Raw genomic sequence first — 13,155 nt, forward strand, 5'->3', positions numbered from 1 at the left:
GATAATAGTGTAACAATTATCTAAAAAAAATAGTGTAACAATATGACTGGGAACAGGTTGCTAACAAGACCTGATTTATCATGAAAGAGTAATAATACTTATGCAAGTGTATATTTAGGACTAAAAGATATTTAAGACAATAAAAATTTTTTAAAAGCTTAAGGACTTTCGAAAAGTATAAAAGTAAGCAGTAAGATTATATATTGAAGTTGGACAATGAAGGAAGGGAGAAAGTGGAAATAAAATAATTACACCAAGATTATAAGGAGTCAATAATACTTGCTCAGAAAACAAAGGATTAAACAAATCATATAAAATGATTGACATAAAAGCGATCACGAGAACAAAAGTACAATTTTTTTCCTGGATAGATGGTGCTGAATATGAAATCATCTCCTAACTCAGTGGCTTACAATAGTTAGCAGTTTGGAACGGAAATAGGGGCTTCTAGGCAGCTTTGCTGTCTTAAATCTTTTCACATGGTCACTGCAGGTTAGTTTGAGCTTCCTTGCACTTGACAGTCTGGTACAGTCAGACTGCACAGACAGCAAATAGCTTATTCCAAAGCGAGGAGCCCAGGAAAGAAAATGGAAGTGTCTCGCATTTTTATGAATCGCCTTGAAATTACATAGCATTTCTTCTACTTTAATCTATTGGTCAAGGAAGTAACAAAGGCCAGAGCAGTTTCAAAGGGAGAGGATATTATCAAGTCAAACTGTAAGAACATATGGGATGGGAGATACTGTTGAAGCCATCTCTCAAAACTACCATCTACCAAAACCTTCCATATTAACAAAAGAAATACATATCAAAAGAAACTGAATATAGACCACACAGTGGGAAGTAAAATGAAATTAAAAAAATAAAATTGCAGAAAGTGTAATAGTAGAAAATACTATGTGCCAAGCACTTCCAAATCCTTTACATGTATTAACTGAATTAATTCTCATAATAATAATTGATTCTGAGAACTAGACCAGTAGTACATTCACTTTACATATTTGGAAATTAAGTCAAAAGAGGTTAAATAAATTACTGAGGCTCTATACCTCATGAACTGTTGAACTAGGACTCGAAGAGAGGAATCTGACTCCAGAGTATATTCTCTAAATCATGTCATCATAAGGGCCAATCTAAGACCGAACCAACACATTCTAACAAAAATTCAGCTACAGAAGAAAAAACTCCAAAATTTATCAAAAGGAAAACTGAAAAGAAATATTCTCTGAAAGATAAATGAAAAATAATTTAACACTAGAAGAAAAAAATGGGTAGAATCATTCCAGTCCATCCAAGCAACTGCAAAGCACTTTTAATATTTTATTCTGGGAAAAAAAAAACAACAAATGAGAAAAAGATTGTGATGAAGGTACGACTCATAAAGATTTAGCAGTTAATTATACCTGAGAACCAAATAACATAGCATCAATGTTTATAAAGAAAAATATACAAACATTTATAATACAAAATATACAGAATAATTAACTGAAACAAAAAAAATCTCTTAATAAAATGAAAATATATGGATACTTCCTCAAGATAGTGAAGTGCACATATATATACATTTAGATCATACTTAAAAATGAACACATGAACACAAAATAATAATAGTAGGAGAATTAACTCAGCTTTTGCAGAAAAATACCTAAAAATTAAGTTATCAATTAGACCTATGTGAAACAATCATTCTGGTTCAGTCCTCTATTTTTATTTATTTTTCTTCATCTTAATATATTGTGGAACTAATAATCAAATTAAGAAACAAGCCTTTATATAACAATAGTATGAACAGCAAAATGGTAAACCATTAACTAATCTATGACAGAAAAATAAGAAAGTATATTATACAAAAATAATGAACAAAAGTGGGAAAATAACTAAAATACTTAAAATTGATTTTTACAATCCTGTAGAAATTAATTTAAAAACATTGACAGAATAGATGATTTCCTAACAGTTAGAACTTTTTACTTATGTAGTCAGAAATGATTTAAAAAAAACTTCTACCAAAAGTTTCCCTTTCTAACAAAGATTTCATTGTTAAATAAAGAAATGTGTTGTGCTGAAGATGATTTTATAGGAAGAGTTGTACAGGCATGGAAAGCTAAAATGTATTTACATTTCTTTACTGCATAAAAAAGAAAGATCCATGAGGATGGGACAGGGGTGTTATTCTATGGTAAAAATGTGAACATGCACAAAAGTATAGAACACACTCACTTATATGTATGTGTTGATGCAAAGCTACTCAGTAATCAGCAAGCTAAATCAATCAGTATGGAAAATAATCATCATCCATGGAAACTTTGGTATATTCCTGGAACGCAACAAAACTTTAACATACTTATAAAACTGATCATATTAATAAATCAATATAAAATTATGTAATTATTCACACTGATTCAGATAGGCATGTGATAAATATATAAATATGTTAATATTCTTTGAAACAAAAATCTCCTAATAAACTGAAAATATATGGATGCTTAAGATAGTGAAATGTACATATATATATATTTGGATCATTCTACTTAAAAATGGACACATGAATATTAAAACAAGGATATCTTTTATCATTATAACTATTTAATACCACTCCAATGGTACTAGCTTAAACAAAGTGTAAAAGAAAAGTTAACAGATAAAAATTTGAACGGAAGTGTCATAATAGTTAGAATTCCTAGATTTATGTTCATATACCAGTAAGAACCCAGAAAACCAATGAAAACTAACAATATAAGAGAATAATGTAAAGTTGCTGGTTAAATTAAAATACTGGAATAAATAGAAAAATAGCACTGACAAGATAATAAAAGGAAAAGACCTGTACAGTGGAAACAATAAGATACAATATCCAGGAATAAGCCTGACAAAAAATAAGAATGTAAATAGATTAAATTCCTAGGTTTGCATAAGAAGCAAAGATTTAAGCAAATGCATAATTGTACAATTTCTTATGAAAATTAAATATTATAAGGCACTGATTTTCTTAAGTAAATCTAAAAATATAGGATCTTAATAAAAATATCCATCAGTTACTTTTTATTTTTTATTTCTTTGGTTCCAGGGATTGAACTCAGGTCCTTGAGCTAGCAAGGCAGGTGGCAGAACCACTACACTAAATCCCTGGCCCATTTGTTACTTTTAAAATATCTAAATAAGTTAAATCTAAAGTTCAATGGAAAAATATAAGCAAGAATTTCTGGAAAATTCTCAAGAAAAATACAGAATAACCAAAGCAAGTTAGTCTGTACAACATCAACTATATTATTATAAAGGTAACAAAATTAAAATATTATTTAATAAAATACTAGCACTTTATAATTATCTGTAAAAATAATGATTTTCCCATACTTTTTATTAATATAAATTCCAGATCAATCAAAGATCTTTAACAATTAAAGCAGTAGAACCTGGAAAGAAATTTAGAATCTTAGTACTGGGAATATTTTCGGGGGTATCACAAAAAAGAATACAACAAAATAAAGCAGAAAAATACACAAATTTAAATTTTAATAATATGAAGATATTTACATAACATAGATATTGTGATAAACCAAGAAATTCATCTTTGCAGTTCACACTACAAAGAGCTAACACAAATCAACAAGAAACAGCCAATCCAAAAAGCCAACAGCAAAGCCTACTGTAAGAGGCAGTTTAGTTATTTAGCTTATGAATAGGCAGCTAGCAAGAGGCAGGGGCTGCGTTAGAGTCCCAGTGGTCAGCTGCACTCACAGGAATTAAAATACTAATAGATAGTGGGACTAGGACTTTGACCAAGAAAGAAATGGAATGCAATCCCTGTCTGCAGTGAGGGCCAAGTTTCTAGGAATTTAAAAATCCAAAGCAGCCAACTTTCTTTTAAAATGGTTTTCCTTCAAGCTCTGCATGCTGAGTAACTGGTTTAGCGAGCCTTAGTCTCAACTGGTCATTTTAAGCCACAGAGCCACCTGTGATAGGTGGCCACAGGATGCCGGGCACATTGCCATGATCTGCTCCATGTACGGTTCTGAAGAGAGGGCCTACGAGGCACAGGATTTCGTGGGACACTTGTAGCTACCAAGATATTTTTTTCCCTTCACATTACTGATAAATACTTCCCCTTTAACCACTTTTCTGTGAGATTTCATTCTTTGACTTTGTGAGACAACAGGCTCAGTTTGCATGTTGATAGCCGTTTCATTACTTGTCATCTTTCAGCAGTGAGAAATACAAAGATCAACTATAGAGAGATGCTGAATTTTAAATGCTTTTTAGTCTATTAGTGTATGTGTGCCATATATAACGTTTACATTCCTTGTGGGAAGTTGATACATGTACATAATGTTAGGAAATTGATGATGTTAAAGTATTTGGTGACACCACCATTGTGGGCTGGACTTCTGGATTCTTCTTCCCCTAAACCCCTATCTTGACTTTCCTTTTCCCCAAGACCACATCAGCATATAGAATTGAAACCTAAAGCTTCCTGCAGGGGTCCCACCTTAGAGGGCAACGTGGCTTGTGATAGACTAAGAGCAACCTACCCCACCCTAATAAGGAGGTCTTTGGCTCCAAGCCCTATAAATAGGCCAGCACTTCCTCATCTCTCTCTCTCTGCTCTGCTCCCCTGAGTAAAATCTCCAGTCAGATCTCTCCGTGTGCCGGGGTGGGGTGGGGGGCTAGTTGTTGAGCGTCGCTGTTCCCTTTCACATAACACAATTTTTCTTCATATCTCTTTGCCTTCTGTCCTGCTTTCTTTACGCCCCGCACACATCTCTGGATCCCAGTTTTTGATACATAGTTGCAGTGCTTAATGTTTAGATTTCTTGTGTGGGATTCACATGAACATCAAATGTCCCTTTTTTTTTTTTCATTCTTTATCCCTTCTCTCCATCTCTTGATCCATTTCCTCTTTGAGAATGATCTACCTCCCTACCCCCTATTATCTAGCTTTCACTTTGCTCTGTATTTTTACTTTAGGTTTCTCATACAGGAAAAACCATGTGATGTTTAAGCATTTGCATATAATTTATTTCACTTAACATTCTAGTCTCAAGTTGCATCTATGTTCCAACAAATGACTCAAGTTCATCTTTGTTTATGGCAGAGTAGCAGTCCATGGTGTGTAAATATCACATGCTCTTTTCTGACTAACAGATTAGGAAAAAAGAAAAGTTTCATATTGTGCTGATACAGTATAAGTAGACTTACTGTTTAAATGGGTGGGGAAATGGTTTTCAAACTCTGTGAATGGGAACTTGCAAGGGCTATCAAAATTACACAGCCTTTAAATCAAACATTTCATTTCTAGGATTTATACTACAAACACATACTTATCATGGTTTCCATCTAAAATGTCCTCCCAAAGGCTCATGGGTTTAGGGCTGAGGCTTTTGGAAGGTGCTTGGATCATGAGGGCACTACACCCTCAGTAAATTAGTCTACTGATGAGGTGTTATCTGGGTGTGCTGTTTGCAGGTGGGGCTGATCAGAGGAGGTGGGTCACTATGAGTGTGACTGGAACTATGCATTAGTGTGGTCCCTGGCTCCTTTTTCTCTGTTTTGTAGCTACCATTGATGGACCAGCTTTCTTCTGCTAGTGCCTTCAAATCATGCTGTTTCTCCTTTAGAGCTAGCCAACATTCACCAAACTCTTTACAACGCTGAGGCAACATAAATCTCTCTTCTTTTAAATTAAGGGTGTGGAGTGTTTTGCCCCAGCAATACGTAAATGACTCATACAATACTTGATGGGTAATACCAAGTACTATTGAAGGGAAACCTCTAATGTTCAGCAATATAGTACCTTCAAGTGAATTACATTGTTTTGCTTTTGTTTTGTTTTTTAAATAATGTGTCAAGGGCTGGTGGTATACCTCAGAGTTAAAGCACTTATGTAGTATGCTCAAGGCTCTGGGTGCAATCCCCAGTACTAAAATAAACAAAGAAAGAAAAAGTCGTATCTACACATAAAAATATGAAAAGCTCTCTGAAAGCATGTTACCGATCGATGGAATTTGCAGATGTGTATAACAGTTTACCATTTGTTTCATGTGTGAAACTACCTTCACATACTTGTGAGCATAGATTATCTCAGATGCTTATAAAAAAAAAAACTGGTAGCTGAGTCTGCTTCTAGGAAAGAATGAGTAATGGAAATAGAAGTGAAATTATTTTTCCCCAAGCATACATTTCTGCTTTTTGGACTTTTCTCATATACATGAATACCTTAGCAAAACCAGAAAAAGTATTTCTAATTTCATCTCATTTTGTTATTTCTTCCTTTTCTTTTAATATGCCAAGTGCACTTTAAAAAATGGAAATGTCTTAAGGAGTAGTCTCAACCATCACTAACAATAACCATTATTTTTTTTTCCTATTATACTTTTTAATTTCTTATTTTCTGAGAAAAACTGTCAAAAGGACACTTCACACTCTTGGTAGACAGCAGCTAAGAAAAATAATGACCTTCCCTTTTAGCGTATTTCCAATATCCAGCGTAGTAAAGTTTGAGACAAGTTTTCTAGTATGTCCACACACAGCTGTGGGGGGAAAATCTCATAATCAAATGTACCTTAAATATCCCATCTGTTGCTGCTTTGTCGATTTCCTCAGAAGTGCTCTTGATTGGCTTCTGTTGAAAGATGTGGAAGTTTAACAATTCTCTTCATTGTAATTAAAGCAAATACAATTTTGAATGATTTGCTCAGAATGTTATAGAAATGTTCTAAGCAATTTCTTTCCAATGTACAGCTTGAACAAAGTCATCATCTATAATCCCATTTCCCCACAAAGCCCAATTTTGTTAAAATACTACCCTTGTACTCACAATTTCAACTTCAATTTATTTATCTGACTTGCCTCTGTACAATTACTTATTTCTATTTTGCTTCCTATTTAGTGCATTATCTAACATTCAGGCGGCAATTAATAACTGCTTTGTAATGAAGACATGCACTTGATTAAATTGAAAGACTATTTTTCCAGGGAACACAGTAATTCAGAATACTACAGGCTACCTTCTTCGAAGTGTCTCCGCTTGATTCTCACATTTTAAATGAATGTCTCTCATGGACATTGTCTGTTTCTGCACATTTGCATTAGCATTTTAAAATATCATATTCTAAAACTGATGTTATATCAACAATGAAGCAAGGTTGAATATATCATCCTAGGGTACTATAACCAAGCATTAAAAAATACAGTTTCCAAAGTAAATATTACCATCAGATAAGAATCTTTGGGGATCTAAACTACATGTTATTGAGATAACTGAACAAAAAACCTTCATGATTACTCTGTAGGAGCTGAAATTCAATTAAACTCTATTTAAAGGGGAAAAGAAAAACTTCCTGTGTAAAATGAAATCTAATTAAAAAATAGAAAAGCAAACAACCAGATACTTTCTGCACAACAGGAAATTTTTAAGAAAAAGAGAGCTCTACATTCACAAGTAACACAGAGCTTTTATGGAATTTAAAATTCGATACTCATTTAAACTAATATAGCTCTTGCCAATAATAGTTTTAAACTGCAAAATAGTGACTAAGGTAGGCAATTTTCTAGAGTATTTTAAGCAAAAGATAGTATTGATGTCTAGCTTTGAGTAGGACTTAATGACTTCTCAAACTTCCTTCCAGTTTTATCATTGCATTCCTTAAAGGTGGAAAGAGAAAGCCTTTAAATTTGAGAGAAGAAATACGATTCCACATTTTTAAGAAAAGCCAAAGAGGCTTTATTAGGGATATATCCTCATGGTCTAAAAAGAGAAATAGGTCACTCAGCTTAAAGCAATGGATTTCCTAAAACAGATACAATACTCTAAAGAGAAAACCAAACATTTGCATAAGTCTTAAAGAATAGTTCCAAATTACGTCTAAAAATTCAGTATTTAGTCAGGACACATAGTCTGTACAGGTATGATTCATATTGTGCAAGATGTTCTTGATAACAATGTGTATGTGAGTTTTATTTTTCTTTGGAGTTGAATATTTTAACTGTGATAGGGCTTTTAAATATATTTAGAATAAAAGTGATGCATACATAATAAGTAACTTTGTAGCATGTATTTTTTGTAGCATGTATTTTTAACTAAAAATTTCTACATCGAATACTATCATAGCTTTTAAAATCCAGTGATAGACTGTTAGAAAATAAAGCTAATGCTGTTCACAATGATCTTTGTTAAAAGCAGTGGATGAATTTCTATGTATTTAAGTACCAAAGTGATTACTGTGTAAGAAGCCTAACCAAGTTACTACCTTTAGCTTAAAGCTTTTCTTATTTTTCTTCTTATTGACTCCTTGATTCCGGACCATACTGCTGTCTTTGAGATATGCTCTCTGAAGTCTCACCCTCCTCCTGCTCTTTTTCCTCTACCACCAAAACAGGTTTTGAATAAACATGCCCCTTTCTCTAGCAATTAGTACTACCCTGCTGTCGTTTTTTATCTCATGAGTTCACTTTAGTTCTTAGGTTCTCAGACTTCAGCATTTATGCTTGTTTAAAACTGCAAGGTCCCTCTTTGTATCAATTTGCTAGAGCTGTGGTAACAAAGTATTAAGAAGTGAATGGCTTAAACAGAAATTTATTGTGTCACAAATCTTGAAGTTACATGTGCACAATTAAGATGTTGGAAGCATTGATTGCTTCTGAGGGCTATGTTACAGAATCTACTCTTTATTGCTCATATTCCTGTCTCCCTCTCTCTCTCTCTCTCCCTCCCTCCCTCCTGTACATGTAAATTTTTCCTTTTTATAAAGATACCAGTCATATTGTAATAGAAGCCTACTCTACTCCAGTATGACTATAGCTTAAGTAATTACATTTGCAAGGACTCTAAGTAAGATCAAATTCTGAAATATTTGGCTTAGAACTTTAACATATGAACCTCATAGGGAACACAATTCAACTCCTAACATCCTCTTTGAACGTCACACTCAGAAACCAGTACACTGAACTTTTAATAAATACGTATGGAAATGTTGATACAGCTGACTACTCTTGGAAAACCACTGGAAATATATGGAAGCAATTTGTTAATTTTTGGAGTGCTAAATCTTTCATGGAAGAGGTTGCAATGTTTTTCATGCAATTCCTTTCCCCAGATATATGCAGCTGGTTTCTCCTGTCTTTCCGATCTTTCTTAGTTCAAAGGGTACGTGTATAGAGATACTTTCCCAGATCAGACCAATCCATTATTCTTGATCATTTCAGGATCATCATATTCTTTACTACACTCACTATCGTATTATGCTAACCAATTTAACCTATTACTTCTTTGGTTTTCTGTTATCTCTAACTAGAATGTCAAATACTTGCTGACTATAATAGCCTTATCTACCTTGGATATCACATTTAGGCACTCAATAAGTATTTGATAAATTTTTTTCCAATTAAAAGAGAACAGAGTAAAACTACCAGTATTTTTTCAGATCTGACCAGGTAGGGAATTGCTCATTTTGGTGTCAGGAATATTCTACATTAGAGAATTGTTCCATATTATGAAGCATATGGGTCTGTCCTCACCACAGTGTAAAGTTGGAAAAATGTTATCTCCATTTGCTTTTTTTTCTATTTCCAAGTTCAACAGAAAAGATAAGTCTAAAATGTTAACTTCCCATGGTTCTGACTTTTAACAAACTCTAGGAAACAGGTGCTATGTTTGAGGAAGCTGTACCTCCCTTTATAAATAATGTTAGTGGAAATTGGTTTAGTTATCCTTATCTTGTGAATGTGAGTACTTGAATTTAGATAACCTGCGGCTATAATTGCAACTGAATATTTGGCCTAAAAATCTGGAATAAGATATTGAAGTATAGTGACCATGCCAAAAAAATGTTTCCCTAGGAAGCCTTTTTTAAAAAAAAGAATAACTGAGTTTATTGTTACATTTAAGTATACCTTATGATCACATTCATCCTTGAGAATGTGCACCTGTACATGATATATCTTGGCTCTTATTTTTCCCCATTCCTCTCCTCGCCCTTCAACCTCTTTACCCCCCATATAATAAGCTTTGTTTCCATTTCTTCCTTCTCATTATCAATTCTGTCTTTCCCTTCTAGAAATCCTTTTCTGATTATCTCTTTCAAAAAGCCATCTCTACAAGAAAGTTGAGTTCTATAAATTCAGTAATATCCAAATCAAGCATAAACTGCAAAAATACTTAAATACTAAATACAGTGGACCCTCAAGTTATGACCACCAGTCTGATTTCAGCCATATTGACTCACAAGCAACTCAGCCCTCAGGAACCAGTCAAGTTCATAAGTCAAAGGTCCAGTGTACGATCTTTTCAAACAGTGCTATGTGTTTGCTGAAATGTCAATCATTTTGGGAAATAATGGTCTACAGTCCAAGTTTTCAAAACAACTCATGGGGAGCTATAATAGCCTTTTCAGGGGGAAAAAATCACCCCATGATATTTAATTTTTTACTTCTTTGTTTTTCTGTGACTTCTAACTATAATAGCTCTGTAATACCAAGTTGTGTTCTACAGGTAACTTATACGTCTATTTCCATAGATAGGCAAAAATATTATATCTTTGCATAAACCATAACAAGTTTTTGTCATGAGAAATGATAAAAACATGAACAATGCCAGTATTTATAGTCTGTAGTACTAACACTAAAATCAGAAGGATGTAATACACTGTCCTCTAAAGATTTATTGCAAGTTATTGAGGCCATACTCTTAAGTAAAATAAATGGGACACACATGTGTAAATACCGAATAGTTTTTCTGGTGTGAAAAACTAAAAGTGTGAATAAGGTCCAAATTGTATAATTGATAATGTGAAGTAGGAAGAAAAGGGCTAAAGGTGTAGGGGAACTGAGAAGGGTAGGAGAAAGGAAATAAGGGAAAAGAAAAAATATGAGAAAAGGAAAAAAATGGAAACAAAGTCTTTGTAAGTAGGGAAGGGTGGAGGGGGTGAAGGGAGGGCAGGGGTATGGGGAAAAAATAAGAACCAAGATATATCATGTAAAGGTACAAGATCCCAACAATGAATGTAACTGTACTGTATCCCTAAAATGTACCAATAAACTCAATTAAAGCTGAAAAAATAAATTATTGAAATATTTTATAGATTATTGTATTATAATTCAGTGGCTTGCTCATTCATTTCTGCCAACACAGTTTGAACACAAACCCAAATATTTCTGTATTTTTTTAATCAACTTTCCTCATATAAGATCCAATACTCAACTTCATCTTAGACCAAGGTTGTCAAAGTTTTTACATATATTATGTGTACCATCTGGTGTACAGATAAACAATTTTTCTCCCATTTCCATATTTTCACTGATAAAAGTATAAGAATTTTAAAATTATACCATAGGCAAATTGAATGTTTAATCACAGGATCTGGTTTAGGTTATATGCATTCTTCATTTATTATTATTGATAGTTTTTCTATGATAATTTTTGCTATAAGTACAGTTGTTTCTAATATGGTACTTTGTATATCGCTGTTATTCAAAGTAAAGATACATTTAGGTTGGCCTTGGAATTCAAGCCAAATGTGGTACATTTTTCAATTTCCTACTGTAAACAGTCAGTTGGGGTAATTGTGCCCTGTTAAGAAGATTAAGACTATTTAATATCATTTAGGATTCTTAAACGTACCAATTTCACAATTTTCATTTATTTTACATGAATTATAACATATTTATAAGGCTTTTAGGCAGGTTAATACCTCTAAAATATTTCCTTGAATTTCATTTATTTTAAAATATATTTAATTTCCTACAATACGATATTAGTCATCCAAATAATTCCTTATAAAACACTCTTCTCACATCCAATGTCTAATACCAAAAATATTATCTTGCATTGTAAGTTATATTTCTCATTTTCCATCTCTATGATTATTTATTTAAAGCTAAAAGAGGCACTCCAGTCTCACACTGAAGTTTACATATACACTATGTCTCAGTTCTAGGGCAGGACCTGCAGAGACCAAGAGAGAAGCCCAGAAACCAATTTTTGAAGCTGCTGAATCTGAAGACATAAAGTATTGTGCTCTGCGTAAAATTAGTTAGCTATGTTTTAATTCCAAAAATAGTCTTTTCAGTGTCTGCCAATATTTTAAGAAGTGAAGGTGAAACTCTGTGTGTGTAGTGTGTGTGTGTGTGTGTGTATCCATGGGTGTGTTTAATGATACTTGGCTGTTTCATAATTTCTCATGACCTCAGGAAATATGTTCTTGCATGTATGAATAAGTAGATTGGAAATTTGAGGTCTAAGTTACTTTTCTCTCATCACTGAAACAAAATACCCAACACCCACAGTTAAAACGGGAAAGCTTTATTTGGCTTGTAGTCCATAGATGTTTCTTGCCATAATCAGCTAACTTCAAGGCAGGTGGCAGAGGGGCAACAGTTTATGGCAGCTGAAGACAGAAAAAGCAAAAAGGGAGCTTAACAGAGTCTTTTTGCCCCTATTATCCTATTCGGACCACTTAGGGCAGGTATCACTCTCAGGCCTAGCCCCACCATGAATCAATCACACACTCTAGATTCAGCCACCTCCGAAACTGTCTATGACCACATGAGGCTTTGAGGGGACATCTACACACAAACTATAACAGTTACCAATTGAACCAAATTTCTAAGCCCACCTAACAATAAAGCATCATTATATCCATCTTGGGCAAGTGTCTATTATTTTGTGGCTTATTAAAAAATATTAATGCCAGAATCCTTACCACAAACATCTAGATTTTTGTAACTATGCACTTACCAGTTTATAGTCCAAATTCAGTTAAAAGAGATATTTATGTTTACAATCTTCAGTCTTAACTTCAAAAATCACCATAAACCTTAGGGCCAGAACCAATAGTTCTATACTCTAACCGCGCCCATGGAATAAATATATGCAACTTTTAATAGACAAAAACAAATTATAATATTTTGTTAAATCAACTGAAAGGATTTGAGGATGTTGTATACTGTATCTTATGATTCAAGAAAAGTAATTACAAGCATATTGCCAGGTTCTGAGAAGGCTAGAGGAAAAAAGTTCATTCTCATTTCTTGTGTTCCAAATGGTATCTACCTTTCCTTTAATGTATTATATCTTATTTACTGGATACAGTTAAAGTTTTCCTCATTTAATTCCAACAGAGAAAATCTTCCCAGAACCATTTTTATTTGGTGATCTTTTTT

The 13,155-nt window shown here is 33.3% G+C and overlaps 1 protein-coding gene across 2 annotated transcripts in view; it reads right to left on the reverse strand.

The window, feature by feature from the left end:
• The window catches only part of Lingo2 (leucine rich repeat and Ig domain containing 2), a 1,157,994-nt gene that overhangs the window by 233,870 nt on the left and 910,969 nt on the right, over window positions 1-13,155 (reverse strand). The window contains exon 8 of one of the 2 annotated variants that reach the window (XM_033759063.1): window positions 6,560-6,619. The exons of the other annotated variant lie outside the window; for it this stretch is intronic. The gene's annotated coding sequence lies outside the window, so the exon portion shown is untranslated. The remainder of the gene's footprint in view (window positions 1-6,559; window positions 6,620-13,155) is intronic. 2 annotated transcript variants of the gene reach the window in all.

The sequence above is a fragment of the Fukomys damarensis genome, unplaced genomic scaffold, assembly GCF_012274545.1.
Source record: "Fukomys damarensis isolate Sample0158 unplaced genomic scaffold, DMR_v1.0_HiC HiC_scaffold_36, whole genome shotgun sequence".
Classification (NCBI taxonomy): domain Eukaryota; kingdom Metazoa; phylum Chordata; class Mammalia; order Rodentia; family Bathyergidae; genus Fukomys; species Fukomys damarensis.